At 40.5% G+C, this 13,684-nt stretch overlaps 1 protein-coding gene across 3 annotated transcripts in view; it reads left to right on the forward strand.

Annotated features, from left to right (window-relative positions):
- Window positions 1–13,684, forward strand: part of AFF4 (AF4/FMR2 family member 4) — a 94,654-nt gene continuing 80,970 nt past the window's right edge. For all 3 annotated transcript variants that reach the window (XM_032336735.1, XM_032336734.1, XM_032336736.1), the window contains exon 1: window positions 1–420. The gene's annotated coding sequence lies outside the window, so the exon portion shown is untranslated. The remainder of the gene's footprint in view (window positions 421–13,684) is intronic.

A 13,684-nucleotide genomic window follows, 5' to 3' on the forward strand; every position in this document is an offset into this window, starting at 1 on the left:
GCCTCGCCCCCGCCCGGCCCTGGTCACATGGGTGGCACGGCCGCTGCGTCAGTCACAGTCCTGGCTGCGGGAGCCGAGTCGCCGTCGCCGCCGCCGCCTCCAGCGGACGGGGCGGGGATCCCGGTGCCAGGTCCTCGTCGGCCCGCCCCTGCCGCCTCAGTCGGCCGTCCCGGCCTGGGCCCGACCGTCATGGAGCGGGGCGGGACCTCCGCCTGTTCCGTGTGAGGCGCGTCGCCGCCGCCCCCGCCTGCTCCTTTCCAGACCTCCCGAACCTTCGCCGCCGCCCGGAGCCCCTCGCCCTTGGCAGCCTGTCGCCGCCACCCGGGCGGGCTCGAATGCGCGTCCGGTGAAGGTGCAGGCCGGGTGCCGCCGCTGCCGCAGCTGGGAGATGGTTCGGGCCTAGCGGAGCAGGGATTGGAGGTGAGAGGGGCTGACGGAACTGGCTGAGGGCCGGGCCTGGTTTGGCCGCCGGGTGGGGGTGGGGAGACGGAGAACCGGGTCCGCCTGGGGGCTCGGGGAGATCTTCCAGGCCCGGGCAGCTCGACCCGGCTTCGCCTCTCTTTTTTCCGTTTCACCGTCCCCCCTCCCCCGCCCTCGGACAAAAAAAATAAAATAAAATAAAAGGCTAACCCATCCTAACAAAAATTCCCAGAAATCCCTCTTTTCGCCGTTTCTCCTCTACGCTTTCGTTTCTTAATCCATTCCTTCCCTCAGGAATTCCAGCGACTGATTTGTTACTTTTTAATACCCTCTTCAATGGGAAGTTATTTCTAGTTAAAGAGAAAATAGGCCCAGATTCTAGCTATCATTACCCAACTAGTTCTCGCTTTCCTTCTCGCGATCCTGCGCACGTCTCCCCCAACCCCCACCTTCTCTGCAAAAAAAAAAAAAAAAAAAGGAAAAAAAATTTTCCACCTTCGTCTAGGGAAGGGGATTGACTAGATATGGGAATGTGGGGGGGTGTAATACTTGAATACCCCCCATAACTTCGCAATCTGTCTGTTAGCTAGTTATCCCGATAGCCTGTATTTGGATATTGATGTTTAGGCCTTTCCTCCAGCTGCCTGGGCCCGGGGTTAATCTCGTAATTGACGTCAGTGCTTTGTTCCTTCCACTTTGCTGTTCCTTCCACTCTTTGAGGATGGATCATGGGGTCTAGGACTTTGAGGAGTATCTTTATTGCTTTTTCTCTCACAATGGATATCATTTATAGGAAGTTGAAAGTACAAATCTGAAATGCTCGTGTATGGAGTTCAAGTCGAGGACGAAGAGTTTCGATTTAGGGTTCTCGCAGTCAGTTTGCAATTCAGAATTTGTACCATCTCTTCCCTGATGGCCTTATGGAAATTTTAACCTAAGGCCAACCCTTTTCCAGTGACGGTATTTGTCTTGATGGCATCTAAGCTCTGAGTGTCTGTGAATAAGATGTTTTTAAATGTGACGTCTAAAATACGTGTTGATTTTTAGGACTCAGTGTTTAAAAGCTCAGAGCTTTGTTTCCATATTGATTCTGCAAAGCTTTGTAAAGTGCTTTTTTTTATTTAAACTGTACTTAGACTATCAAAATTGAAATATTTATGAGAATTTTCTTAATTTGGCATTTGATAAAGAGCCTTTGTGGCCTGCGAATGTGCTTGGAATCATCTTTGGTCCTATGTGCATAAAGAAGTGTTGGCAGGTGGCCACTTGGTTTTTAACAAAGCTGGCTTCTTTAAATTTCTCAGGTTTATTTTCCTTATTCATCACTGCATCCTTAATTCTCTAAATATTAAAAAAATACCTCAAGAAATTATTTTTACTTATCTTTTAGAGTCACTTTACCTGGATGCAATATATATACATATATATTTTTTAATATCAGTAGTTTCATTCAGTTTGTGGTGGCTTGCATGCTGATAACTTTGGCTTTTTTGTTAGCTATGCAGGAACCGTAGGCAAATTCTGCTTTAAGTAAAATTTTGAGTCAGTTGGGGACAAGATAGCAGGTCTGTGAATGACCCAACCTTTACTGCCTGGGTAAAAAAAAAAAAAAGAGCTTAACTGTGTTAATTGGAAACTGCTCAACAGTTTTGGGGTGTAAAGATGATTGTACAGTGCTTTGGTGAAGCTCTGTTATTAAGAATTACTAAAGATAGAATATTTTCATTCGATTCACTTTCTGCTTGTCAGATGACATAGATTATCTGTGTTCTTGAGTTATTGTATGGCTTTTGTAACAGTTGGTATGTTCTCCTTTTGTATTGTAATTTTCTTATAGGTCTTTTGTAGTGTGCTTAGAACAAGAACTATATTTATATTTCTCCTGTCCTCCCCAGTATTTTATACAACTATTAGATTGAATTTGAATATGATACCCAACCTAAGATTTCACAAAAGTGTAAAGAAAACTGTATGAACAAGTGATCAGTATTTGAAGGGGAAAATGTGACTTTCAGCTGCAGAAGATGACAGAAGATGAAGCCTTCTAAAAGTTCTTTATCTTACCTTTTTTGAAGAGTTAAGGTAAATGTCATGGCTTTATGTGTACCTGAGAGGAACAAAGAAAACAGGTATTTCTTCTTTTGTGGCCATCTACTGGTTTGGAATGAAGTCCAAAATGTATAAGGCCTTCTCTTCAAAGTATTTTTCATAAAATCAAAGAGGTGTTCTTATAGGTATTGAAGACACACCTGGACAATGATCCGGAAGTGCCATGTGTATTATAAGAGTTGAAGTTTTATTTTTTATTTTAGCTCTGTGCTCCGGGTAGCTTACTATTAAAACTTTACTTGTGTCAAATATACTAAAAAAAATTTTTTTTTAAATTTTCCTATATAATGTACAGGTTTCCCAGCTTTTGAACTCCCAGTCCTCATTATATTTACTCATTTTCTTTTTCATTTCCTCTGATAAGTTGGAATGATTATGCTTGATTTCTGGGAGGGTGTGTGCCAGTCTCTGTTATTGTGAAATAAGGTATAGTCAGTGATTAAAGACTGCTTGAAGGCCAACCTCACTTTGCTGCTTTTTCCTTTGATTTAAGAAAAGCACCTCTACTTGTAGTAAGTTTTTATATTCATCTTGGTTGTTTGAAGTGATACTCTAGTACATGAGAAGGATGTAATAAACATGACAGTTAACTGAGTTTTGGCTGATCATCTGCATTCCTGTTTGTCTTGATGTTCGTTTTCACTGGCATCAGATCTGAAGAATTTTAATGGTATTGGCATACAGAAAATATTAGAACCACTGAATTCATTTCCAAAATATTCCAGAAGCATTTTTAACTTTGAGACTTATTTATTGTTTTCTTTTATAGATTTTATTTATTTATTTGACAGAGAGAGAGATCACAAGTAGACAGGCAGGCAGAGAGAAAGGGGGAAGCAGGCTCCCTGCGGAGCAGGGATCCCAATGTGGGGCTGGATCCCAGGACCCTGAGATCATGACCTGAGCTGAAGGCAGAGACTTAGCCCACTGAGCCACCCAGGTGCCCCATTAATTCTGTTTTTGAAGGAAAAAAATTACTCAAAGTCTATCTTCATGTGGCTGAAATTCAAAAGTCGAGTGTTGGTGAAGATGTGGAAAAGGATGAACCCTTGTGTGCTGTTGGTGGGAATGCCAACTGGTATAGCCAATTAAAAGTAGAACTGTCCTACAATCCAGTAATCACACTACTAGGTATTTACCCAAAGAATATGAAAACACTGATTCAAAGAGATATATATATACCCATTTATTTATTGCAGCATTATTTGCAATAGCCAGACTATGGAAGCAGCCCAAGTATCCATTGATATTCACACACACACACACACACACACACACACACACACAGGAGTATTACTTGGTCATAAAAAGGAATGAAATCTTGTCATTTGCAACATGGATGGAGCTAGAGAGGATAATGCTAAGTGAAATAAGTCAGAAAAAGACAAACACCATCTTATTTCACTTGTATGGAAATTAAGAAACAAAACAAATGAACAAAGGAAAGAAAAACAAAACAAAACCAAAATACAGACTTTTAACTCTGGAGAATAAATAGATGGTTACTAGAGGTGGGTTTCAGGAATGGGTAAAATAGGTGAAGGGGATTAGGAATGTGCTTGTCTTTTTAAAACATTTTTATTTTAATTCCAGTATAGTTAACATATAGTGCACTTGCACAGTGCACTCTGCAAGAGATGTGCACTTGCTTGATGAACACCTCAGTAATGTATAGAACTGTTTGATCACTTACTGTATACCTGAAACTAATACAACATTGTGTATTAACTGCAGTAGAATTAAAAAAAGAAAAAGAACTAGTTGATACAATCAAAAAATAAAAATTAAATCTACCTGATTCATCAGTTATAACTTTATTTAAAAAAATCTGTAACCTGAGGAATGTTCTGAGGGAAGGCATTCATGTAACTTTATCTGTGTTGGAGTGCCAAATCATGGTGATGGCTTTTAGGCCAGTAGACAAAGCTTATTATTGGGTATCATTTTAAACTAATTTTTTCAATATATTCCTAGGATGGGTTTAAAGAACCTTATGCAGGGCGCCTCGGTGGCTCAGTAGTTAAGTGTCTGCCTTTGGTTCCAGTCATGATCCCAGTGTCCTGGGATCAAGCCCTGCATCCAGCTCCCTGCTCTGAGGGAAGCCTGCTTCTCCCCCTCCCACTTCTCCTGCCTGATCTCCTCTCTCAGCGTCTCTCTCTGTCAAATAAATAAATAAAATCTTAAAAAAAAAAAACAAAGAAATTGTGCATTGTTTTTCCAAAGTTATGTGTGTGTGGCAGGAGATACCAGGGATTGACATGAATAGAGTGCCCTGGAAAGCCACTATGGTTTCGCTACCAGTTACTGTCATGATCTGTCCTGTGACTACTTAAGGGCTAAATGGCTGTAATCATTTTCTTAAGTTAGAGATGCCTAGTGGGTTATGATTTTTCACTTTGACTTTCCCGTTTCTTGTCATCTTATGGTAGCACCAGTTTTATGGAGTGGTGAGTGCTCTGTATTGACAGGCCTTCCCACCTCTTTGTAGTTGCTTCCATTTCTTCAATCTGAAATACCACTTTTCCTTTCTTGTTCCCTACCTGTTAAAATTTCACTGTTTTTTTAAGGCCTAGTGCAGGTACTATTGCCTTCCTAAAATTTTGCTTGACTCCTCTTGCTACCCCATATGGCACCTATCCTCTTTGAATCTCTGCATCACTTTTGTCATCTCTCTTGCTTGTTTTGTTAACTATGGGACTATATAGCCTGCTGGGTGACAGTCAGCACAGTCTCTCAGGGAAAACATCTTAGACTTTTTAATACTACTACAAAATGTATTTCTAAAGAATAAGGATTAAAATAATAATCCCACCTTTCACTGAAGAGATTTACACTAATTCCTTAGTCTCATCATGTATCTAGTCAGTGTGCAGATTTCCCTGATTACAATTTTTGTTTTAACAGTTTGTGTGAATTAGGATCCAAATGAGATTGTATCTTTTTGTTCTTATTCTTGTTTCTGTTCAATTTGTTTGTTAAAGAAGCCACATTCTTCGCCCTGTGAGAATTCTCACAGTCCAGATTGTGCTGATTGCATCCCTGTGGTTTCATGTAATATGTTCCTCAGTCCCTTTTTCCCTATATATTAGTAGTTACATACAGAAGCTTGATCCGATTGAGGCTTGGATTTTTATTTTATTTTATTTTTATTTATTTATTTATTTATTTAGTTAGTTTTTAAAAAGATTTTATTTACTTATTTGACAGAGAGAAATCACAAGTAGGCAGAGAGGCTGGCAGAGAGAGAGAGAGAGGAGGAGGAAGCAGGCTCTCCGCCGAGCAGAGAGCCCGATGCGGGACTCGATCCCAGGACCCCGAGATCATGACCTGAGCCGAAGGCAGCGGCTTAACCCACTGAGCCACCCAGTTTTTATTTTTAAGTAAACTCTGTGCCCAACCTGGGGCTTGACTTCATGACCCTGTATCAAGAGTCACATGCACTACTAACTGAACCAGCCAGGCTTGAATTTTTTTTTAATGGCAAGAATACTTCATGGGTAGTGTTGTGTACTTCCTCTATACTCTTAAGCCTTTACCCTGGCTTATCATCCTGCCAGTGAAGTTGCTTATCAAGGCCACCTGTGACTTCTGTTTCCAAATTTTATAGTCATCGCTTACTCCTTTACCTCTTCTCTACTTGCTTTTGTTTTGTTTTGTTGTAAAGATTTTATTATTTGAGAGAGAGAGAGAAAGAGAGGAGAGGGCACGAGTCGGGGGAGGGGCAGAGGGGGCAGAAAGAGAAGCAGACCCCACTGAGCAGGGAGTCCTACAACGAGGACTAAACAGGCCTGATCCCCCAGAATCCCGGGATCATGACCTGAGCTAAAGGCAGAAGCTTAACTGATTGAGCCACCCAGGTGCCCTCTACTTGCTTTGTTAACCATTTTCTCCTTGATACTGTTTTCTTCTTTGACTTTTATGACTCTGTCCCTTTTCTGTCTTTCTGCCTACCAGTTGCTTTTTACAGGCCTGTTAATTCTGCTAATCCCTTGATAGGTCTGGCTTTTAGCCTGGCATTCTTGTTTTCACTCTTGCGGATGATCTCATCCATTTGTATTGCTTCAGGTACCGTCTCTGAGTGTTGTTGTCTTTTAAAGATTTATTTATTTATTTGACAGAGATCACAAGTAGGCAGAGAGTCAGGTAGAGAAAGAGAGGGGGAAGCCGACTTCCCCTGGAGCAGAGAGCCTGATGTGGGCTCGATCCCAGGACCCTGGGGATCATGACCTGAGCTGAAGGCAGAGGCTTTAACCCACTGAGCCACCCAGGCACCCCTATTTAGTATTTTTTTTTTTTAAAGATTTTATTATTTCTTTGACAGACAGAGATCACAAGCAGGCAGAGAGGCAGGCAGAGAGAGAGAGGGAGAAGCAGGCTCCCCACTGAGCAGGTGAGCCCAATGGCAGGGCTCGATCCCAGGACGCTGAGACCATGACCTGAGCCTAAGGCAGAGGCTTTAACCCACTGAGCCACCCCAGCGCCCCAAGTATTTTAAAAACATAGTCTAACTATCTGTATATTTTAGCAGATACACCTAACTCTTTGATGGAGACAGCCCAAATTCTATTTGGGCTAACACGTCCAGAGATCATTGTTCTCTGGGTCCAGATTTGAAAGGTGATGTCCTTTGTTACTTGGTCCTAGATACGCTTTGACAGTGGCTGAAAATTACGGGCTAAATACTAAATTTAATCATCCTGACATAGCTGATACACAGTTGTGGAAACAACAACAGCAACAACAAAAGTAAAAATCTTCAGAGGGGATGGGAGGAGAGAGGAAAGTATCATTTCTCCAAAACTTGTACCCTATCTTGCTGGGTAGGTACAGTGTAAGGTAAATGATGGCAAAAGCAGCCAGTTATATCGGCCTTCATTTGTTAACCTACTTCCTTCAAATGGAGTGAGTTCTTTGGTAAGCCAAATGAGGAATTTCAGTTTTGTCAACTAGGATTATTTCCTTGTGTATTGTCTTAAATTATAATACTGAGGACATCTGGAAGGAGTTTTTTGGGAAGGCAGTTCTTTGTTGCCTAGCATAAGGATTAGTAAACTATGTTTAGTAGGCCCCATAACATCCTTTTGTATGGCCTGTGAGGTGAAAATGGTTTTTACATTTTTAAATGGTGAGAAAAAAATCTCAATGTTTTGTGGCCTGTGAAAATTACAGGAAAGTCAGATTTCAGTATCCATAAATAAAGTTTTATTGGGACACAGATTAGATACCCATTTGTTTCTATATTGTTTGTAGCTCCTTTTGTTGCTACCATGACAGAGTGTGGTGACTGTAGGGCCTACAAAACCTAAAATATTTATAGTGTCGCTTTAAAAAGGTTTGTCAACTTCTGTTTAAGCAGATTCATGGTGAATACATGGGTTTGAGGACTGTTTTAGGATTGAACATTTAGTTACACAGTCCTTGTTTACCATGGTGGTAGTTAGGGTTTTTTGATTGTAGAGAGTGTGTGTGTGTGTATGAAGAGATACAAATAAATTAAATATATACAGAGGGGTGTCTTGGTGGCTCAGTATATTGAGCATCTAACTCTTGATTTCGGCTGGGTTGTGATCTCAGGATTAGGGATCGGGCCACAGCAGGGTCCTTGCTCAGTGGGGTGTCTGCGTGGGATTCTCTCTCTCTCTCTCCCTATGCCCTTTTCCTCTATCCCATGCACTCTGTCTCTCTCAAATAAATAAATCTTAAAAAAAATATGTGTATCTATATGTATAAAGCAGATATGGTCTGGACATTGGCTTAGCTTTAGTTATGGATTCAGACTTTGTAAAATCTTTCAGCTGTACCCTGAAGGTAGGGTAAATGGGGAGCAAGAATTTCCAGGAAAGCTGGGGAAGAGGTAAGGCTGGAAGCTGATCAGGTAGTTTATATACATGTTCATCATGTACAAATTAACTCTAGTTCTACTATTTCTCAATCCCCTAACCCTCAAATCCACTGCTTTTCCTGCCTTGGGGAACATAGCACTGTCATTGCTTTTTCCAGAAACCTGCAAATTGTCCTTGAATCCTCTGTTTTACTTCTCACATCTCTCTGGCTCCAAGATTCTACTTCCTTAACATCTTTGAATCTAAACCCTTTCTCTACAATATCTTCATTCCTAGTATTAGTACCTTAATCCAGGCTTTCATTTCTCACCAGGATTGATTATTCCAATAGCCCTCTCGTTTGCTTCCTTACTTCTAGTAAAATAATCTACTCCACCCTGTATCATAGTAGTTTTTTCCTCTAAAATATGAATCTGATTTTGTCACTTGTTTTCTTTTTTTTTTTCTTTTCTAAAGAATTTATTTATTTGACAGAGAGTGAGAGAAGGAGAGAGAGCACAAGTTGGGGGAATAGCAGAGGGAGGGGGGAAGCAGGCTCCCCGTTGAGCAGGGAGCCCGATGCAGGACTCGATCCCAGGATCCTGAGACCATGACCCGAGCCGAAGGCAGAGGCTCAACCCACTGAGCCACCCAGGTGCCCCTTGTCACTTGTTTTCTTTTTTTTCTTTTTTCTTTTTTTTTTTTTAAAGATTTTATTTATTTATTTGACAGACAGAGATCACAAGTAGGCAGAGAGGCAGGCAGAGAGAGAGAGAGAGAGGGAAGCAGGCTTCCTGCGGAGCAGAGAGCCCGATGCGGGGCTCGATCCCAGGACCCTGAGATCATGACCTGAGCCGAAGGCAGCAGCCCAAACCACTGAGCCACCCAGGCGCCCCGTCACTTGTTTTCTTAAAACTCCTTCGTAGTGTTTGATTTTCTGTAGTCCTCTTCTAACTAGGGATTCTTCCAACATTAATGAGTTTTATTCATTAAAACTTTTGAAGCAGTGCTTTGTAGCCAGCTACTCCCTTAGGAGTTTGTTGCTGTGTTTAGATTTTGTTTTATGATTGTGTTTTGTGCCAAGTTATAATGCATTGTACTGGTGATTTTGCAGTGGCTCAGACAAGAAAAGATGGTAAGTAAAACTGGATCATGTCATAGTAGATCGTTAATACAGGCAGGCCAAACCCAAGAGAACCCTGGCATGTCCTTAGCCTCATGTTTTCAGTGTGAAATGGATCTGCTGGATCCCATCTATGTAATTAACTAGTATGAAACAGTCTGTTTCCAGTGTCATGTTTTGTTCCAAACTTCAGCAGTGATCATATTAGACACACACATAGTGTAGATTTTAATAAGGTACTAAACTACAAAAGGACAAGTTTGCCAGAGTTAACAAGTGAAGCTTCCTTAAAATTGACATTTATGGACTGCAAGTTGGTATGGTAGTATATGGTTATATTTCCCTAAACTAGGAAATAAACATTTGCAGTTCTTAAATCCATTTAGTATAACATATTTATAAGCATTTTCTGCACTAGTATTATTGAAGTCATGTTATAGAAGTGGTTTTATGATGTAGAACCAGACTTGAGATGGCATATTTCTGGGATTGAATGTATCATTCATTGGTCTAGTTTCTGCAAAACAACATAATCTGTTACAGTAACATTTTAAATTTACTGTGTATTTAACTTTTAAAGTTTCAGTTTTACAGTTACATAAGACCTGTAAACATAATGAGTTCATACCTAATTTTATATTTTACTATTATTAACAGAATAAAGTCCTCATTCAAGATCTAGGAAAGTTCATTTTCTTGAAAAGGTATCTTTATAACTTTCAGATCTGAGTAACACACCCCACAGGTCTACTCTGATCTCTTGTGTCGCTCCAGTCTTATCTTTTATTTTGCACTCTCCCAACCCTATTTTCCAACTACACTTGATCTGCCTCTTTTCTTTGTGTGTGCGTGTGTGCAGTGCTGTCTTCTGGCCCGTTCACTTGTTCTCTGCTTAGAACCAACCTCCCTCCTTCTATACCTTCTTCGTACCTTGCCTGCCTTCTTCCCTCTGGCCATTTTTCTCTAGTCAGGCTAGCTGCAACCAAATCTTGGAGATGAGGGTTACTTTAATTTTTTTTATATCCTTGACATTCGCACAGTGTCTGGCACAGTATACACATTGTTAAATAATTGTTGAATGAACTAGAATGTTAACATGTATTTTTATATATAGTATAGGCCTATACTGAAGAGATAGGTTTTAAAACCAGGATTTTAAAGTTTTCAAAATTCCTTCTGGATTCTGTTTAAATATGTTACAAGTCTAAATAGAAAATATTTTGAGGGGTGCCCTGGGCAGCATAGTCGGTTAAGCATCCAACTGTTGTTTTAAGAATTTTTTCCTGTTTTTTTTTTTTTTTTAATTATTTTTGCTAACATAATATATTATTTACCCCAGGGGTACAGGTCTGTGAATCATCAGTTTTAAACATTTCACAGCACTTACCATAGCACATACCCTTCCAGGTGTCCATAACTCAGCCACCTCATCCCTACCCCCCAACCTTCCAGCAACCCTCAGTTTGTGAAATTAAGAGTTTCTTATGGTTTATCTCCCTCCCATTCCCATCTTGTTTCATTTTTTCCCTTCCCTACCCCAAACATCTGACTGTTTTAGCTCAGGTTGTGATCTCAGTATTGTGAGCTCTCCCTCTCCCTCTGCCCCTCCCCACTGTGTGCATTCTGTGTCTCTCTCCCTGTCTCTTAAATAAATAAATCTTTATTAAAAAGTAGATTTAGGGGCAACTGGGTGGCTCAGTGGGTTAAAGCCTCTGCCTTCAGCTCGGGTCATGCTCCTAGGGTCCTGGGATCGAGCCCCACATTAGGCTCTCTGCTCAGCAGGGAGCCTGCTTCCTCCTCTCTGCTTGCTTGTGATGTCTGTCTGTCAAATCAAAATAAATAAAATGAATAAATAAATAAATGAATAGATAAGTAGATTTACTCTTACCACTCACAATTTGATCTTTCAAAGTAAGTATTCTTGGTGCCATAATAAACAACTCATAATTTATGAGTTTCTATTCCAGTGATTAAAGAGCAGTCATTTACTTAAATGATTAACCCTTAAATGGCCTTAAAGTTCTTAAAATAATGTTCCTGTGCGTTTTAGTAGAACCTTATTAACAGGATATAGGTATGGGGGTCCAATAATGGGAGTCCTGTTATTATCCAATAACAGGATATTGGGCCTGGGGCTGATTTAAATTCATAAGCCTTGAGTATTTTGCCTTCAACATTTTTTATAGTATTCTGAGGAACTAAATATATTTCAAGAAATCCAGGTACTGGGGCGCCTGGGTGGCTCAGTTGGTTAAGTGACTGCCTTTGTTTGGCTCAGCCCCATATTGGGCTCCCTGCTCTTCGGGGAACCTGCTTCTCCCTGTCCCTCATCTGTCACTCCCCCTGCTTGTGCTCTCTCTGTCAAATAAATAAATAAAACTTAAAAAAAAAAAAGAAAAGAAAAGAAAAGAAGAGAAAGAAATCCAGGATTTTGTTACCACCTGTCTTTCAGATGTGTGAATAATGATGAGATTATTGAGGTAGTTCTTTTTATTGTAAACTCTAAGGAACCCTTGCTGTATAGTGTTTTTAAACTTTTGTTTAATGTGCTATCTGCATTTTTTTAAAAGATTTTATTTATTTATTTATTTGACAGAGAGAAATCACAAGTAGATGGAGAGGCAGGCAGAGAGAGAGAGAGGGGGAAGCAGGCTCCCTGCTGAGCAGAGAGCCCGATGCGGGACTCGATCCCAGGACCCCGAGATCATGACCTGAGCCGAAGGCAGCGGCTTAACCCACTGAGCCACCCAGGCGCCCCAACTATCTGCATTTTTAAGTAGAAAAAATGTTTTTATTTTGCAGTTTGGACTTGTATTACTTTCTTTTGGCTTCCTCAGGTACTACAAATCTAAGCAGCCTTATAGTGCTCTGTTGAACAATAATTTCTTTCTAAATGTTGTAGACTGAAACATTCAGTTTTTACACCTCAGTTTGCCAAGTATGATTCTGAGAATTTACAGTCTAGCACTTACATTTGGTGAACATTTCAGAGTACAGGGTTTAAGTAAAAATAGAAATTGATCATTTCTGTACATGTGTTTTTTTTCTTGAACATATGTTGTTTTCCTTTTTAGATAACTCCTGTAGAAAAATTGCTTTAAAAGGAACAGAATTCATTCAGTATCAGTATTAATCCTTTTATTGGGTTGATAATATAGTGAATGCGGTAAAAAGAAGACCTACTCTTTTCTTGGTACCAGATATAACCAAAGTCTTAGGGAGGAAATGTGAGACTGACTGTGGGTAGAAAACGAGGGGCAACATCATCTTCTGAAACCCAGCGTTTAGTATTTATGCTGACTGTTTGACTCTTGGGGCAGTAATGTAAGATCACAGTTGTAATCTTTATAAGATTCATCATGTTTTGAGTATCTGTTGTATGTCTGCCACTGTGTAAAGCACCGGAGGGGAAATGGTTAAGTCCAGTGATACCTATAGTTCTTACTCTCTGGAGGCTTATAGTAAGGAGGTGACTAGGGAGGGCAGATAGAATAACAAAAAATAATCCTAATGTAAGGCAAGTGTTAAGTGCCAGATGAGATACAAAGAAATGCTTTGGGAAGTATATAACTTTAGTGACAAAGGAATCTTGGAGGGCTTTAATTATTTATTTGACAGGCAAAGATCACAAGCAGGCCGAGGCGGGCGGGGGGAGCGGGCGGCTGCCTGTTGAGCAGAGAGCCTGATGCCCGGGCTCAGTCCTGGGAACCTGGCATCATGACCTGAGCTGAAGGCAGAGGCTTAACCCACTGAGTCACCTGGCCACCCCTTGGAGGACTTCTTGAAGGAAGTAGGATACGTGGTAGACTTTAAACGGTATGTATTTAGAAATGGGGAGAAGGAAGGACATTCTAATTAGAAGGACTAGTTTGAGTAAAGATCCGGATCTGAATGTGTGTAGGTTATTTTCAGGTTCAGGTAAACCCTGAAGGTTTTATAGAAATGGCTGAGAATTGAACTGTGGATAGTTTTAAATCCTGGGATGAGAACTATGGACTTACATTTTTCATAGAGGTTGGAGTATTGATGACTTCTAAGCAGAAGAATGTCTTAAGTAGGTCCGTTTTATGAAGATAAAAAATTACCAATGCATACGTTACAGAGGTTGCCAATAAGAGACCTTTGTAGGTTTTAGATATTTGCTTGCTTTTAAAGAAACTGAATGAAAAGTTTGTTTTCTTCTTTATAAAAAGAGCTGTAAACTCTCAAT

This window comes from Mustela erminea, chromosome 3, assembly GCF_009829155.1.
Source record: "Mustela erminea isolate mMusErm1 chromosome 3, mMusErm1.Pri, whole genome shotgun sequence".
NCBI lineage: Eukaryota > Metazoa > Chordata > Mammalia > Carnivora > Mustelidae > Mustela > Mustela erminea.